Source organism: Haliaeetus albicilla, chromosome 7, assembly GCF_947461875.1.
Source record: "Haliaeetus albicilla chromosome 7, bHalAlb1.1, whole genome shotgun sequence".
Classification (NCBI taxonomy): Eukaryota; Metazoa; Chordata; class Aves; order Accipitriformes; family Accipitridae; genus Haliaeetus; species Haliaeetus albicilla.
This window is the reverse complement of record NC_091489.1, coordinates 34507737-34520380: the sequence shown is the minus strand read 5'-3', so window position 1 is coordinate 34520380 and position 12644 is coordinate 34507737.

Genomic DNA, 12644 nt, shown 5'->3' with positions numbered 1-12644 from the left:
ATTCTGCTTTTGCCCTTCAGGATCCTTCATGGGGTGGGGTGGGGGCATCTGCAGAGACACAGGCAGTGTCCAGGCACCTGGGGAGAGGAGCTCGCTTGGGAAATATGGCAAGTGAACAACTTTTTCCTTTTGTTACCCACAGCTCCTTGCATCCTCTTACTACTACCACCAATCACGCTGTTAAAATGACCACCCCCATTTCATGCTTCGTTAGGAGCAATATTGGTTATTCACCTCCCAATTCCAGGTTCAGGCTTTCTTCCCGTATGTTGTCACCATCGCCTGAGTGCCAGCGGCCAACCCAGTCTGGGTCAAATTCTGCCTGCACGTACCTCCTGCAAGAGCTGCTGTTAGCAAAGTTTGGCCCCCTCTGATCCCAGCCCCAAAAGGAAATAGCCATGAAACCTCCTCATACCCTCTGAGACCACAAGCTGGGCAGGACAGGTCAGTGTCCTCATGGCGCTGGGATAAGACACTTTATCTTTCCATGCCCAAGGAAGACAACCGGGGAGGGCAGATGGCTTTTCGGAAGCCTAAAATTGTATATGGTGGCTGCGGCATCCCCTGCTCCTGCTGATGCTGCACTTCCCTACTTTGTCCTCCTTTATTTGGGAAGGATGCATTTTCAGCAAAGGTGTGAATATCGCTCCCTTCGCAGCTAATCCTGACACACCAGCGGCCCACAAGCACACTGTATTGCTAAGCAACACTTGGCAAAATCCATGCCAGGTTGTGTCGGTCCCTTTTGATGTTTCACAGAAGCATTGTCATTTCCATCTCTGGCATTGTTTCCAGCATTTTGGGTGTCAGTGTTCCTGAAAACCATCACAGAAAGGATGTTTATTGAACTGTCAGAGGGTGAATGATTGACACTAGGCACAAGTACTTTTCATGTTCAGGTTTTGGCATGCCACAATTGGATTATTTCCTGATAAATGCCATCCAATTCTACCAGATGGACCACTGAGAGATATGCCAACCTGTGTGAGAAATGGAGTAGATGCTCAGTGCCACTTATTGGTAGATGTGTGCTTCTCCAGTCTATCCTTTTGTGTAGCTGCAGGGTATTTCACTGAAGCAGTGACTTTTGTGATGCTCGTAATTAGAAGAGCAAGGCAATTTTCATTGTGGAGAAGGGTAGATTTCAATGCCTAAATTTGATTTCATTCACCTTAGTGTGGAAGTGCGATACCTGTTCCTCACCTCTTAGATTTAATGTGTTCTCTGTGACTTGAGCATTAGAGAGTCATGAATTTTGAAAGTCAGGTATTTCTCATATATAAATAATTTCAATAAACCAATCCTCTGCCTTCCCGTTCATCTTTTCCTAATGGCTCATTTACAGATCCAAATGCAATACAAGGATTGTGAGGCAGGTAAAATGTCTAAGAGTGAATGCATTACACATACCATCCAAAGTTTATTAAACAGCTGAATTCATTTCATTGACACTCAGCTGGAGAGTGGGCAGTTATCTGTGGTCTCAGGATGATGAAGGGGCAAGTGGCAGCACGAGGGGACAATGTGACCCGGGGATGGATGTCAGCAAGGGGGTAGGTTAAGGCTGTCAAATTGCCCCTGGAGCTATTGAGGGTATCTGGGGGAGAGGGATTAAGTAGAAAGAGCTTTTTCATTGACCCAAGTGCCTATGCTGAGCAAGAGGGGAGAAGGCTGGAACCATCTCGCACACCCTCCCTCGCACAGACACTGGGTAAGGAATTGCCACGGGGCACAGGCGCTTTGCTTTAGTTTAGTTTGGCTTTGCTGGGTGTCGAGGGGGAGGGAGTTGCGTTTTTCTGTTTGTTGAGGGTGACACAGGAGGAAATCCCTAATTCTGGAGGATGGAAAGTTGCAGGTCTGTAAAAAGACGATTTTTCTGTCTGAACCGACCCACTAGGCAGACAAAAGAAACATTAAGTTATCTATTCCTGTAGTCCTTGGCACTTTAATATATACATAAAAAGCAGGGCCTTTGTACTATACCTAATGAGCAGAAGTGAATAATGTGGTATAATTAGCTTCCCTTTCTCAGCCTGCTCTCTCAGATATCTCAACACACTTCTGACAACAGCATGGTACAAGTGGTGACTGGTGCCTACATCTTAGATTTACCATCACTTCATTGTTCTGCGCTAACACATTTTTCATCTTTGCCATTATGAGGGCCTCTCTCCGCTGTACTTACTTCTGCATTTTAGCCGTTGGCTTAGTCACTGCCAGCTAAAATGAAACATAGCTCAAACAGAGGCTTCGGGGTGGAGAGGCTGTTATTGCACTATCCCCTCTCCAGGGACCTGCGGTCAAACCCTTGGGTACACACATGCGCGCACACACAACACCCCTAAAAACGTGTCTGATTGACAGCTCAGCCCTGTGATCACCTAAAAATAACATGTAGAAAAACATACAGTCCTTTTTGGATGGCCCTGATTAACTAAGGCCTTGATCTTGCAATGGTTTCTGCATCAGCCTACTTCTGTGTCTCACCAGGGCTCTGGGATCTCAGAGCTGCTGATTTCCAAAGTTCACAAAAGCACTGAGAAAAAGAAATATATACAAAATAATGTAGCTCTATGCAGTCTCCTACTATTCCAGAAGAAAACTCAGAATAATAGCTTGTTTTGTTTTTCTGTCCTTACAAGAGGGAGTTGAGAGGCAAAGTGATTATGCAGGACTTTAAAAACCAGACAGATCAAAAAATCTTGCTCCGAAAAAAACACCCTGTAAAATGATGTTACTGGGGTTACTTCCAAGAAAGTAACTACAATTTTTATTGCAGATTTGTTAGTAAGCTTATAAATCAATTCAAAACCAACCCTGTTTAAAAACCTGTTATGCAGAGATGCAGTAAAATGAAATGCATGCAGGTAATACTGCTGGTCTTGAGAACTTCAGAATTTCCTTAAAGTAATAACTTTAATTCAGTTCTTTCTGGCATAAACTTTTTCATCCCATTATGTCAAAAACTGTATTATCCATCCATTTGTCTGTCAGAACGATTCCCCCTGGGCCCATATACCACTGGTTCTTCTATTCTAAACCTCCCCATTACATCCTGCTATCAAGAGTCACAATTTTCAGTGAAAGTCTCTTGTGACTTTTGACAATGTTTTACAGTGAACTCGACCAGGAAGCTCAGAGTTAAAGGAAATCTTCCATTCTGGCAATGAATATGTAATAGGCATTACACTGTGCAGTATACCAAAAATGTAAGGTTCATTAAGTCTTTCAAAGGCAAGAACTTCCATGTAGCTTTGAATGAACCTGTCTTTGCGATGGCATTAGCAAATGATATTTTGGGGCAGGAGATATTAATACTACACATTAAGGAACAAATTTGTTTAAATGCGCTACAGCTATGCGTGGATGCAGATGATCCAGGCATAAATATAAAGTGAATAGTCGTCCAACTTTATATGTAAATTGTCTTTGGCTTATATACATAAGAATGCTCTTTGCTACTAAATTCTTTCATATTAACAAGCAGGAGTGTAACTAATATATAAAATAAAGTCATTCTCTTTAATGAGAATGCTAAATATTTTAAAGAAATGCACAGCTATGAAATATTGTCAAGGGCATTTTTATACTTAAGTTTAAGAACACTTACGACTTAACTGTTGAATAATTTAACACATTCAGCCTTGAAGTACTATTTATGTATGTTTTTTAATGTTCATACTTATGTTGGCTTTTCTTTGCTCAGGATTTAGGACCTTTGATTTCTGTTTATAAAATTTACATCTTTAATCTCCCAGCTCTGTGCATTTCCCCATTCGACTCCTGCAACAATATAGGCAAAAAATGCAGAGAGGAAAAAGGAGCTAAAAGCCTCGTGCAGCTTGGAACAGAGACTGTGTGGATTTTAGCAAGCATAAGGAGAGATTTTAAGAAAATGAGCTCCAAGTAGAAAACCTTGATAAACATGAGCCACCTGTAGAGCTCAAACAGAGGATTTGCAAACGAGTTTACGAGCTTTCTCCGAGAGGCGAAGAAAGCCCCACGAAGTGCCCCGGCATGCTGTGGGAAACCTGACTTCTACAACATAGGTCCTTTTGGGGAGCACTGTGCCTGGGCACGTATGTGCTGGGGGTCAAGGGGGGAAATTCCCCATGCAGCACCTACATGGGTGGTGGAACACAGCTGGACCTGGGAGGGGGTAAACGCCGCCCAGCTCTCCTTACCCCTCGCAATCACCCAGGGTCTGCCCGAGCCCAGACCCACCACCACGTGTGCTGGGGCAGGGACAGCGCTCCCAAGAGCACTTTGCAAACATTGGCTTGAAGACTAACCTACCTTCACACCCAAAATGTTGAGGGTTATTTGGCTGATCACCACAGGCAAAAGTTTTACCAAGTGACGAAACAGAAGCTGAACTCTCCCTGCGATTGTGATATTGCACGAAATTCTCTCTAGAATAAACAAAAACATCGACCGAAACAGTTTACAGCGTTTCTTGTCACCTTTCATTATGGTCTTTTGCAACAAGCTGATGTTTTGTGACACAGCAGATGTAACTTGACATGTCATACACTGAGCAGCGACTTTCAGAAATTTCTAAGACACATTTCTTTCAAAAAGCAGCATCTCAACCAGACAGTTGAACCATGAGTGCATTTAAAACTGAGGCTAGAAAAGCCGGGCTGAGATGCAAAGAGCATTGCACACAGAATATTTGGTCTGACTTTTCGTCTGTATTTTATGTGCTACAAGCCATAGGCAGGGAGATGGACAGATCATCTAGCACGATGAATGAGCTGCTGCCAAGCCGATGTTACTGTATAACTATGGGCCCCTCAGTACCCATTCTGCCTCTGATAGACATCACTTGCCAGTGTCCAAATGGATTATATATATCTGGCATGTTTATGGTATAAAGGAAGATGAATCTGAATATCTGCGAACCTTGGGCTCACCGGATGATGCATTTGGAAGGGAAAGCAAGTTTTTCAAGGGCAAAAAAAAAGTTAGTGGGGTTTTGTCAAAGGGAATTAACCTAACACCTTCTTGCATCAGGCTGCACTACCACGCATTAAGAGATCACTTAGCCAGGGAGACAGGAGGAGTGAATTAGGATTAAGAGTAAGAACTGCCACATATTTTAGCACAGGAATGTCTTTCAAGCTGGAAATTGTACGTGGCGGTCGCTGGCACACCAAGCTGAGTAATTTCTTTAGTGCTGATGTTCAGACAAGCAGATCGGCAGAAGTACTCACAGGGACCTGGTCATGTGGGGTTCATAAAGATGCATCATGGCTGAGAAGGCGACCCTCAAGGGAGGAGAAGCGGGGGTCCCAGCTTGCCCTGCAAGAGACACCCCACTGGATCATCCCAGCAAAAGCGGCTGCTGGGGCACATCAGCCTTCCCTGGTGAGTGCTTTGGGAGTGGCTGCTTTCTAGGTCATGGGGACTTTTTGCTCGGGAGAGCCAAAATGGAGAAGCATGGAAGACTAGAAGGACCGTGAGATACAGAACAATGTAGGATGAAGACTACTCCCTTGCTGCACTGGACCAGATCCTCCGACAGTGGCAATGGGATCTCAGCACTGAGTCCATTTGCACTGACTCAGCATCACTGAAATGTAAGTATTGCCCCACTGGGGTCTTTAACTCAGCAGTGCTGTCAGCACAGTCTTTGAGTCCCAGGAAGGAGATACCTAATTTGCTCAGTATAACCGCTTGCATTCACTCTGCCCTCGCTTTCCAACAGACCTGAACAAGGAGGCAATTTTGTTCCACAAAAGCAACGTTAAATGAAAATATGTAAATAAAGAGAAAACTGGAGAGTGAAAACACTCATCATCTTCCTTAAACTAAGTGACTCGGCGCATGTCCTTGGAATATCGTCAAAGGGATCCAGAAATCTCTACGGGAAGTCAAAGTTTACAACAGGAATTTGAGACGAAACGAATGCTGCAGCTGTAATACACCAACTCACAACCTTCCCAGGCCTCACTCCTTTAAAAAACACCAAAACCTCTGGATCTCATAGCTTCAAGGACCTCTTTTCCAAGTGTGCCTCCTGTAAAGCTTTATTTCCTTTTGAAGTCTGCTTTCTATTTTACTGTGTTTTTTTGCTAAGAATATATTTAGGTAGGAACTGCCCTTTACATCCACGGGCAGCCGTGACTATCAGTCAATCTATCAGTAAACCGCTCATCAAGTTCACTAGACAAAGGGTTAGTGCAGCTAGTACCACAATAATGTAGAAACAGAAATATTACAAAGTAAAGGCTTATAAAATAATAAAAATTCTACTTAGTTCAGATACCTCCCAGTGCCTATGGCAAAATACCTTAAGCATTCCACATAAGGCGGGCATTGTCTTTATAAGATGGCACCTCATAAAATGGTATTAAATATCACCAACGGGGCTTCATATTTCATCCAGCAGGGTTTAGGCCAGACATGTTCTATATCACACATTATTAGAATGACATCTGCTTTGCAAGTTGTGTACCCAGGAGCATACCTTGATAACTCATTTCAGCACTCATTCTCGAGGCTTCTGTGGCTTCGTAATACCTAATATGTTTAACTCATTTTGAACAGAAGTCTAAAGCCTGTCGTGGCCCTCTGGCCAAAACTGTAGCTGTCAGGCAACGGAGCCAGCTATCAAACATTACTCATTTATCATTAGTGGTGATGCAGCTGTACAGAGAAATGTACCCACTGAAGTGAAGGGCTGTCAATTGTTCCCTGTATAATACTCCTCTTCTCAACAGGGCATTTCTCCATGGATGTATAGCTAGTGCACTTCGCTACTTCCCCATAGCGCAGAATTTATAGTAGCAAGGAAATGGGGAACATATTTTCATTTAAATGGATCTGCCACAAGATGAATAAAGCAATCATCAATAGAATCTATAAGCAGAGAGATATGCGACGCGCTGTTTATAAACATTACACATAGGCATGTATAATATATGTATAAGCGTGTGTGTGTGTGTGTATGTGCACATATACACATGCAGTGTTTATAAATAAACTCTCTAGATCTGTATCGGGATTTAAAAATTGGCACATGTTCAGTACTAAAGGCTCCGCTTCCTCTTTGCTCACCATTTCCATAAGAAGACTGGAATGTGCAATTTGGGCTTCAAATTTCCATGTCTATTCTGCTTACAAAACTCAAACACACGCTACCTTGAACTTCGCTATCCTCAACTCTGCTCCCTAGGGAGGAAAACAGCCAGATTAAATCTATATGAGAGATCTCCTGACTGCAGACACTACTGCCTTTATTCACAAAGGCAAAGCACAGCAATGGTCTGGGAAAGCACCACAGTTAAGATAGTATCTTCAGGCTCCTTTGAACCGCTGCTGCATGCAAATATTTGTACACATGCATTATGAAGAAAGTGTGGCACAAGTCCCTGAATTTTTATTTGTCTCTGTACAAGCAAGATACAGAGGAGGGAGACAGACTCCGGTGGCAAAGAGCAGAGTGCCGGCTTCCGCATCTGTGTCTCTGCTCACTCAGCGGGGTTTCTCCTCTGGAGCCCACGGAGGCCAAAGGGAATTTGCTCATTGCTTTTAAGGCATTCACATGACTACAAAGTGGGTACTTAAAATCAGGAATCCAAATCCATCTGCAGCGAACAACTGGAACATACCTGTTGCTCACATTAAATTCTGACCTTGGTCCATCAATGCCCAAGTTTCTGGAAAAGAGAGATGGTCACAATGCTCTGTGCCTAGGAAATGGTTTCAGCTCTTCAAGTGAGAAGCAACTACAGCCATCAGTCCTCTTGAGTTGCACGTGAAGGCCGATGTAACTTTGAGCAGATGTTATGCAAAACCTTAATTTTATTCCCAAATTGCTAGCCATCCCAGATTCACCGCAAACAAGTTTGCTGAAAAATCACGTGAACTTTTTCCAAAGAACTTCAAGAAAGTTTTTTGTCCAACATGGTGCAACTAAGAGACTAAAAAAAAAACCACGGTCAGAGGGACTTTTGTTCCTTCTTTTGGTCTTGTGCAAAGTATCCATGAATTCTACCATGGATAATGCCACCTTGTTAACAGAACAGCAACCAAACAACTTTATATGTATTTTTACCTATTTCTGGAACACTTCCACTGTGGATATAGAAACCCAGTGACCATAACACAGCTGCACTTCAGTTCTGTCCCATGTTTAAACACAGTTGCTAGCACCAACATGGTTCTCATCCATAACAAGATGAGTAATAGGAAAAGGGAGGAAGAATGCAGCTCTGAAAGTTGCAAACATGGGACTGCTTCTTGGGAAAAGTTCCTCTCCACCAGAACAAGCCAGCAGGAGACATAGGCAAACTTGGAGTTGCCTGCGGCAGCAGTCTCTTGAAGGGATGCCACTGAGAAGGGGAGTGGAAGCCCCACAGCCTACTTTGTGTATGCTGAGGATCTTCTTTTTCCTCCTCTTCCCTACTTCTGAACACTATTTACATGCCATGGTGTAGGGACTATGCACCATCTATCCCCTCCAGTCTGACCACCAAGGCAGGAGGCTTTGCATTACTTTAGAAATACAAGGACATTTTGTGTCTAGCTGAAAATGAACACAGCAGAAAGGAAGATGATGAATGACAAAGTTTTCCTGGCAGATGTAGGCTATAAAAAAAGATCATAAGGTGGTAAAACAAGTCTAACCAATGGGGTTTGCCAGAAACGTGGTGAAACAGGCTTCCAGTGTAAAAATGACACCACCAAATTCATAAAAGAAAAGAAAAAAACACCCTGAAGCCTAGCAAGCAAGCAGCAACTTGGGGCACAGTGGGATACTAGGTAAAGTGGAAACATCCACTTCTGTGTGATTTCCCTCTTTTACAGCCCATGGGCTCCCAGGGAAAGGACCCAGCACCTCACTGGCAGAGTGCATAACTGAAGAGCAGTGTCATGGGAGTTGGGCAGTGGCACCCACTGCTTACAAGCTGGACTGGAGCTCCCAGCGCTCCATGGAGCAGGACCATAGTTGCCAAGGCTCCCTCTTTGACCTGATCTGATCTTATCTGCACGTCCAGGTGCCCTTGGAGCCTGATGCTCTCGTATTACCATGGGTTTGCACCTACTGCTTTGTCCCACGATAAACTTAGATATATTCACATTCATTCTGTAGCTTCCTTATTTAGTGTAAGTATGGGCAGAAGAGCATTGCAAGGAAGTGGTAAATGGTGACTTTATTAGCTGCATTTTATTTCTAAAATAGCAAAAATCATCTTTTGCAAATGGCCCCTCCTTTCTTTTTTTTAGCTAAGCTCTGGACAGAATCCATCTTTCCAAGTCAGGAGGGATATACATGACTTCATAAAATCCCAGGAACCTCTCCTCAGAATAGCCACAGGGGTTTGCAAACAAGTCACACAAAACACCCTCTTTACCCATTCCCCCAGGGCTAAGCAAGTTCCCTCTGCAACACTCCCAGCTTCTTTGTGCTCAGAGGGTAGCAAGGCCTGAGCACAGGCTTTTAAAAACATATTACAACTAGACCATGCAGGAAAATTCTTGACTTTTTAAACATCCTTCTTGTAATATTACATGCTAGGAGAAATTATAGGTTCAGTTATGACTACCAAGTTAAGCAGAGGCTGGAGAAGCAAGCTGTCATCAGTCCACACAGGAAACAGCCATGGCTGAGTTCTGTATGTTAAATTGTATGCCAGACTGCAGAGGTCAGAGACTGCTCCTGGAAGAGAAACGTATCTCTCACAGATGTGCCCCTTCCTTGGCTACTGGAGGCTAATTTCTCCATTGTGTCCTGGAAGGCAAATCAGATATGGTTGAGGAGCCTTCTGGTGCAATGCTTTAGTGTGCCTGGCTGGGGGGGCTGGACCAGGCTCCTGCTCCTTGTTTCCCTTGGTTAGGCAGACATCTGTGCTGAACCTTCCCCAAAAAAGGAGAAAGAAGCCTGGCTCAATGTCCTTCCAGAGCATTACGCTCCTTCCTAATTCTCCCAAGCAAAATGCCTATCACCATCACTGTTCACACAAGAGTGGCTGTATCTCAGCACAGTTATCTTTCCTTATTGCTTTTATTCAGGTCCAAGCACAGTGCCATGCCCTGCAGCATTAGCCCTTACGTTGTCCTCTCGGTCACCTTTTCCACCATGCTGTAAGTGACAGCGTACTATGAACCAGCGTGAACATGCAGCTATGTTCATCATCTGTGTGTGCTCTGACTCATATGTGATTAAAACAGTGTCTGGACAGGGAAGAGCTGAATTCAAACTGCTTTGGGTAACTAAAATGAACCTGATCTTACTATTGCACCATGACTTTTTAGGGTTATTTTATCTTCTGTAGGAGACTCATCCTTCCTATTGTTCTGTCTCCTTGTAACCCCACTGCCATACTACCACCACTTTGCTTCATGAGGTCTCCTCAAACACCCTGCATCACTGCTGACATACCGCAGGAGGGAAAGCATTTAGTATCTTTCGGCAGAGACGCTGGGAAACTGGTAACAATAACTGCTTGGTAGCTGGCAGCCTCGGGGACCGGCCGGGAAGCGGCCGAGCAGAGGGGCAGCAGGAGGGCTGGGGACCACACTGTGCTCACGCTGCCCCATCTCTGCAGAAACAGCCTCCTGCACCGAGTTTCTCTGTGAACCTCGCTGTCTGCTGAGTGGGGTCAGTGTTCATTTAAAACATGCCTCAGTGCACCGTTGTTTCCCATAGCTCTTCGAGGTTTGCGTTATGATACAGTTGGTGAGTCATGCACAGATTAGTCATGGAGGAGATTTATTCTTGTCTGCAGAAAGTCCAGCATGAGTAAGGACAATGAGAGTTTGGCACCAGCTTGTTTCAGTTCTGGCCAGTGCCAAAGGTGAGTTATGTCTCATACCCAGGTGTGTGTCTCAGACTGGTGAGGCAGATAGGGCCATGCATCCAGTTTAATGCCTTTCTGCCAACACCAAAACTTTAACACAGCCAATGCAGGCAGTACAGAACGGGACCAACTCATCTCACAAGCTCCTCTACATGCCAGGTGCTAAAGAGACTTCCACCAGTCATTAACCTTCACCAGACCAAGCCATCAGTGCATGAAAGGCTCCAAGTCCTAGTGAATCCTCTGACTCTCTTACCAAAGCTTACTAGTAAGTTGGATGAGATCTTGGCTTCATCGAGGCTGGTAGCAAAACACTCACACAAGGCTAGGGTTTTACTCCATAGTGATCAAATTATGTAGGAATCTAATTTCCCTGTATATCTACCAGTCCCAGAGCACCAACTCTCTACATTACTCCTGGAAATTTTTTAACTGCAAAAACTGCTTTTTTTCATTTCATAGGGACAATATGATGTCTAGCAATAAAAACACATTTCTGACTGGGAAACTCTCTGGCATTCAGCTGTTAACATTCAGCTAATTTTTCTTCGATGAGTTTACACAGTAAGTGTAAAATCGTACCTGCTGACTGAGGTGTTAGTTACAGGTCTGCACAACACTTAGTCAGAACTTGGGCTTCTGAAACGAGAAAATGTTTTCATTCGTATTTTAAAATTCCATTCATTAACAGGTGCATACGGTTTGACTTCTTCAAAGTATGCTGCAGACATAGCCTAATAAATCTCCATGACACCTCACTGCATCTCCATTTTATAGATGTGGTGATTCGAATATATCCAAGTGAAATGACTTGCCCAAGGCTAATGAAGGAATCAATGTCAGAGACAGGATTAAAAGTAGAAAAATTCCTGGCCCCCAGTCTCATAACCTAACTGTGGTCTGCATTTCACTCATATGAAAACAGGAAAGGGAAATACATCTATTTTGAATATTGTGAAAAGTAGTTCATAGCAGATGGGCAGCCTGATGTTTTAAAATTGCTTTACTTCGTCATAAAATATCAATAATACACAGGATGTGGTTCTTGTCCAAGACTATACCAAGGTGTGAACAGCACAAAATGTGTCACTGGTAGCTTTTAGAGCAGCAGAGGTTGCACTAAAAGAATAAAATAAGCAGAGTCTTGAGATGTCTCTCCTGCCTGTTCCTTAAAACCAATTTCTTCCTGTCTGCTACACAGTTGGTAAAAGATGCTTTGAAGCTGATGAATACCTGTTCAGTAATGAATCTGTAGCGAGACGCCTATTGTCGCATCTCAGAGGCAGAGCAAGAGGTCTGTAATGCCTATTTCTCAAATACACAGGTAGCGCCTGCTGACATTTTTTGGTGGGTCTACCCACCTCTGTCTTAGGTGTTAACACAGAGCTAGGCAGCATCTTCTCTGTTGCCAAAACATAACGGGAAGACAATGTACCTGTCTAGCTGTGGAGAAGAATAATTTATTTAAAAAAATGAAGGTACACTTGTGTCATTAAATATTGATGAGTAAGATTCATTGACTGAGTTGGAGACAGTAGGATATGGCTTGAAATAAAATCCCATGAGGGACACACCCCCTAGTATGCCCAGGGCCATCCCTTTAAAGGTAGGACAATTATAATTAATTGAGCAATCTGACAGAAAGCATACATCCATACACTGGAGCAGAAAGTGACACTGTGCACAGAGCCATCCAGGACACTTGAAGGGTTAATACTGGTTCACTAGACCAAGGACAGTAAATTCTGCCTGTGGCTACCACCAGTCTATTGTATTATTATTGCAGGATTTAGAAACAGCTTTTAATTTTAACCCTTTCCGGCCCTCTCTACTATT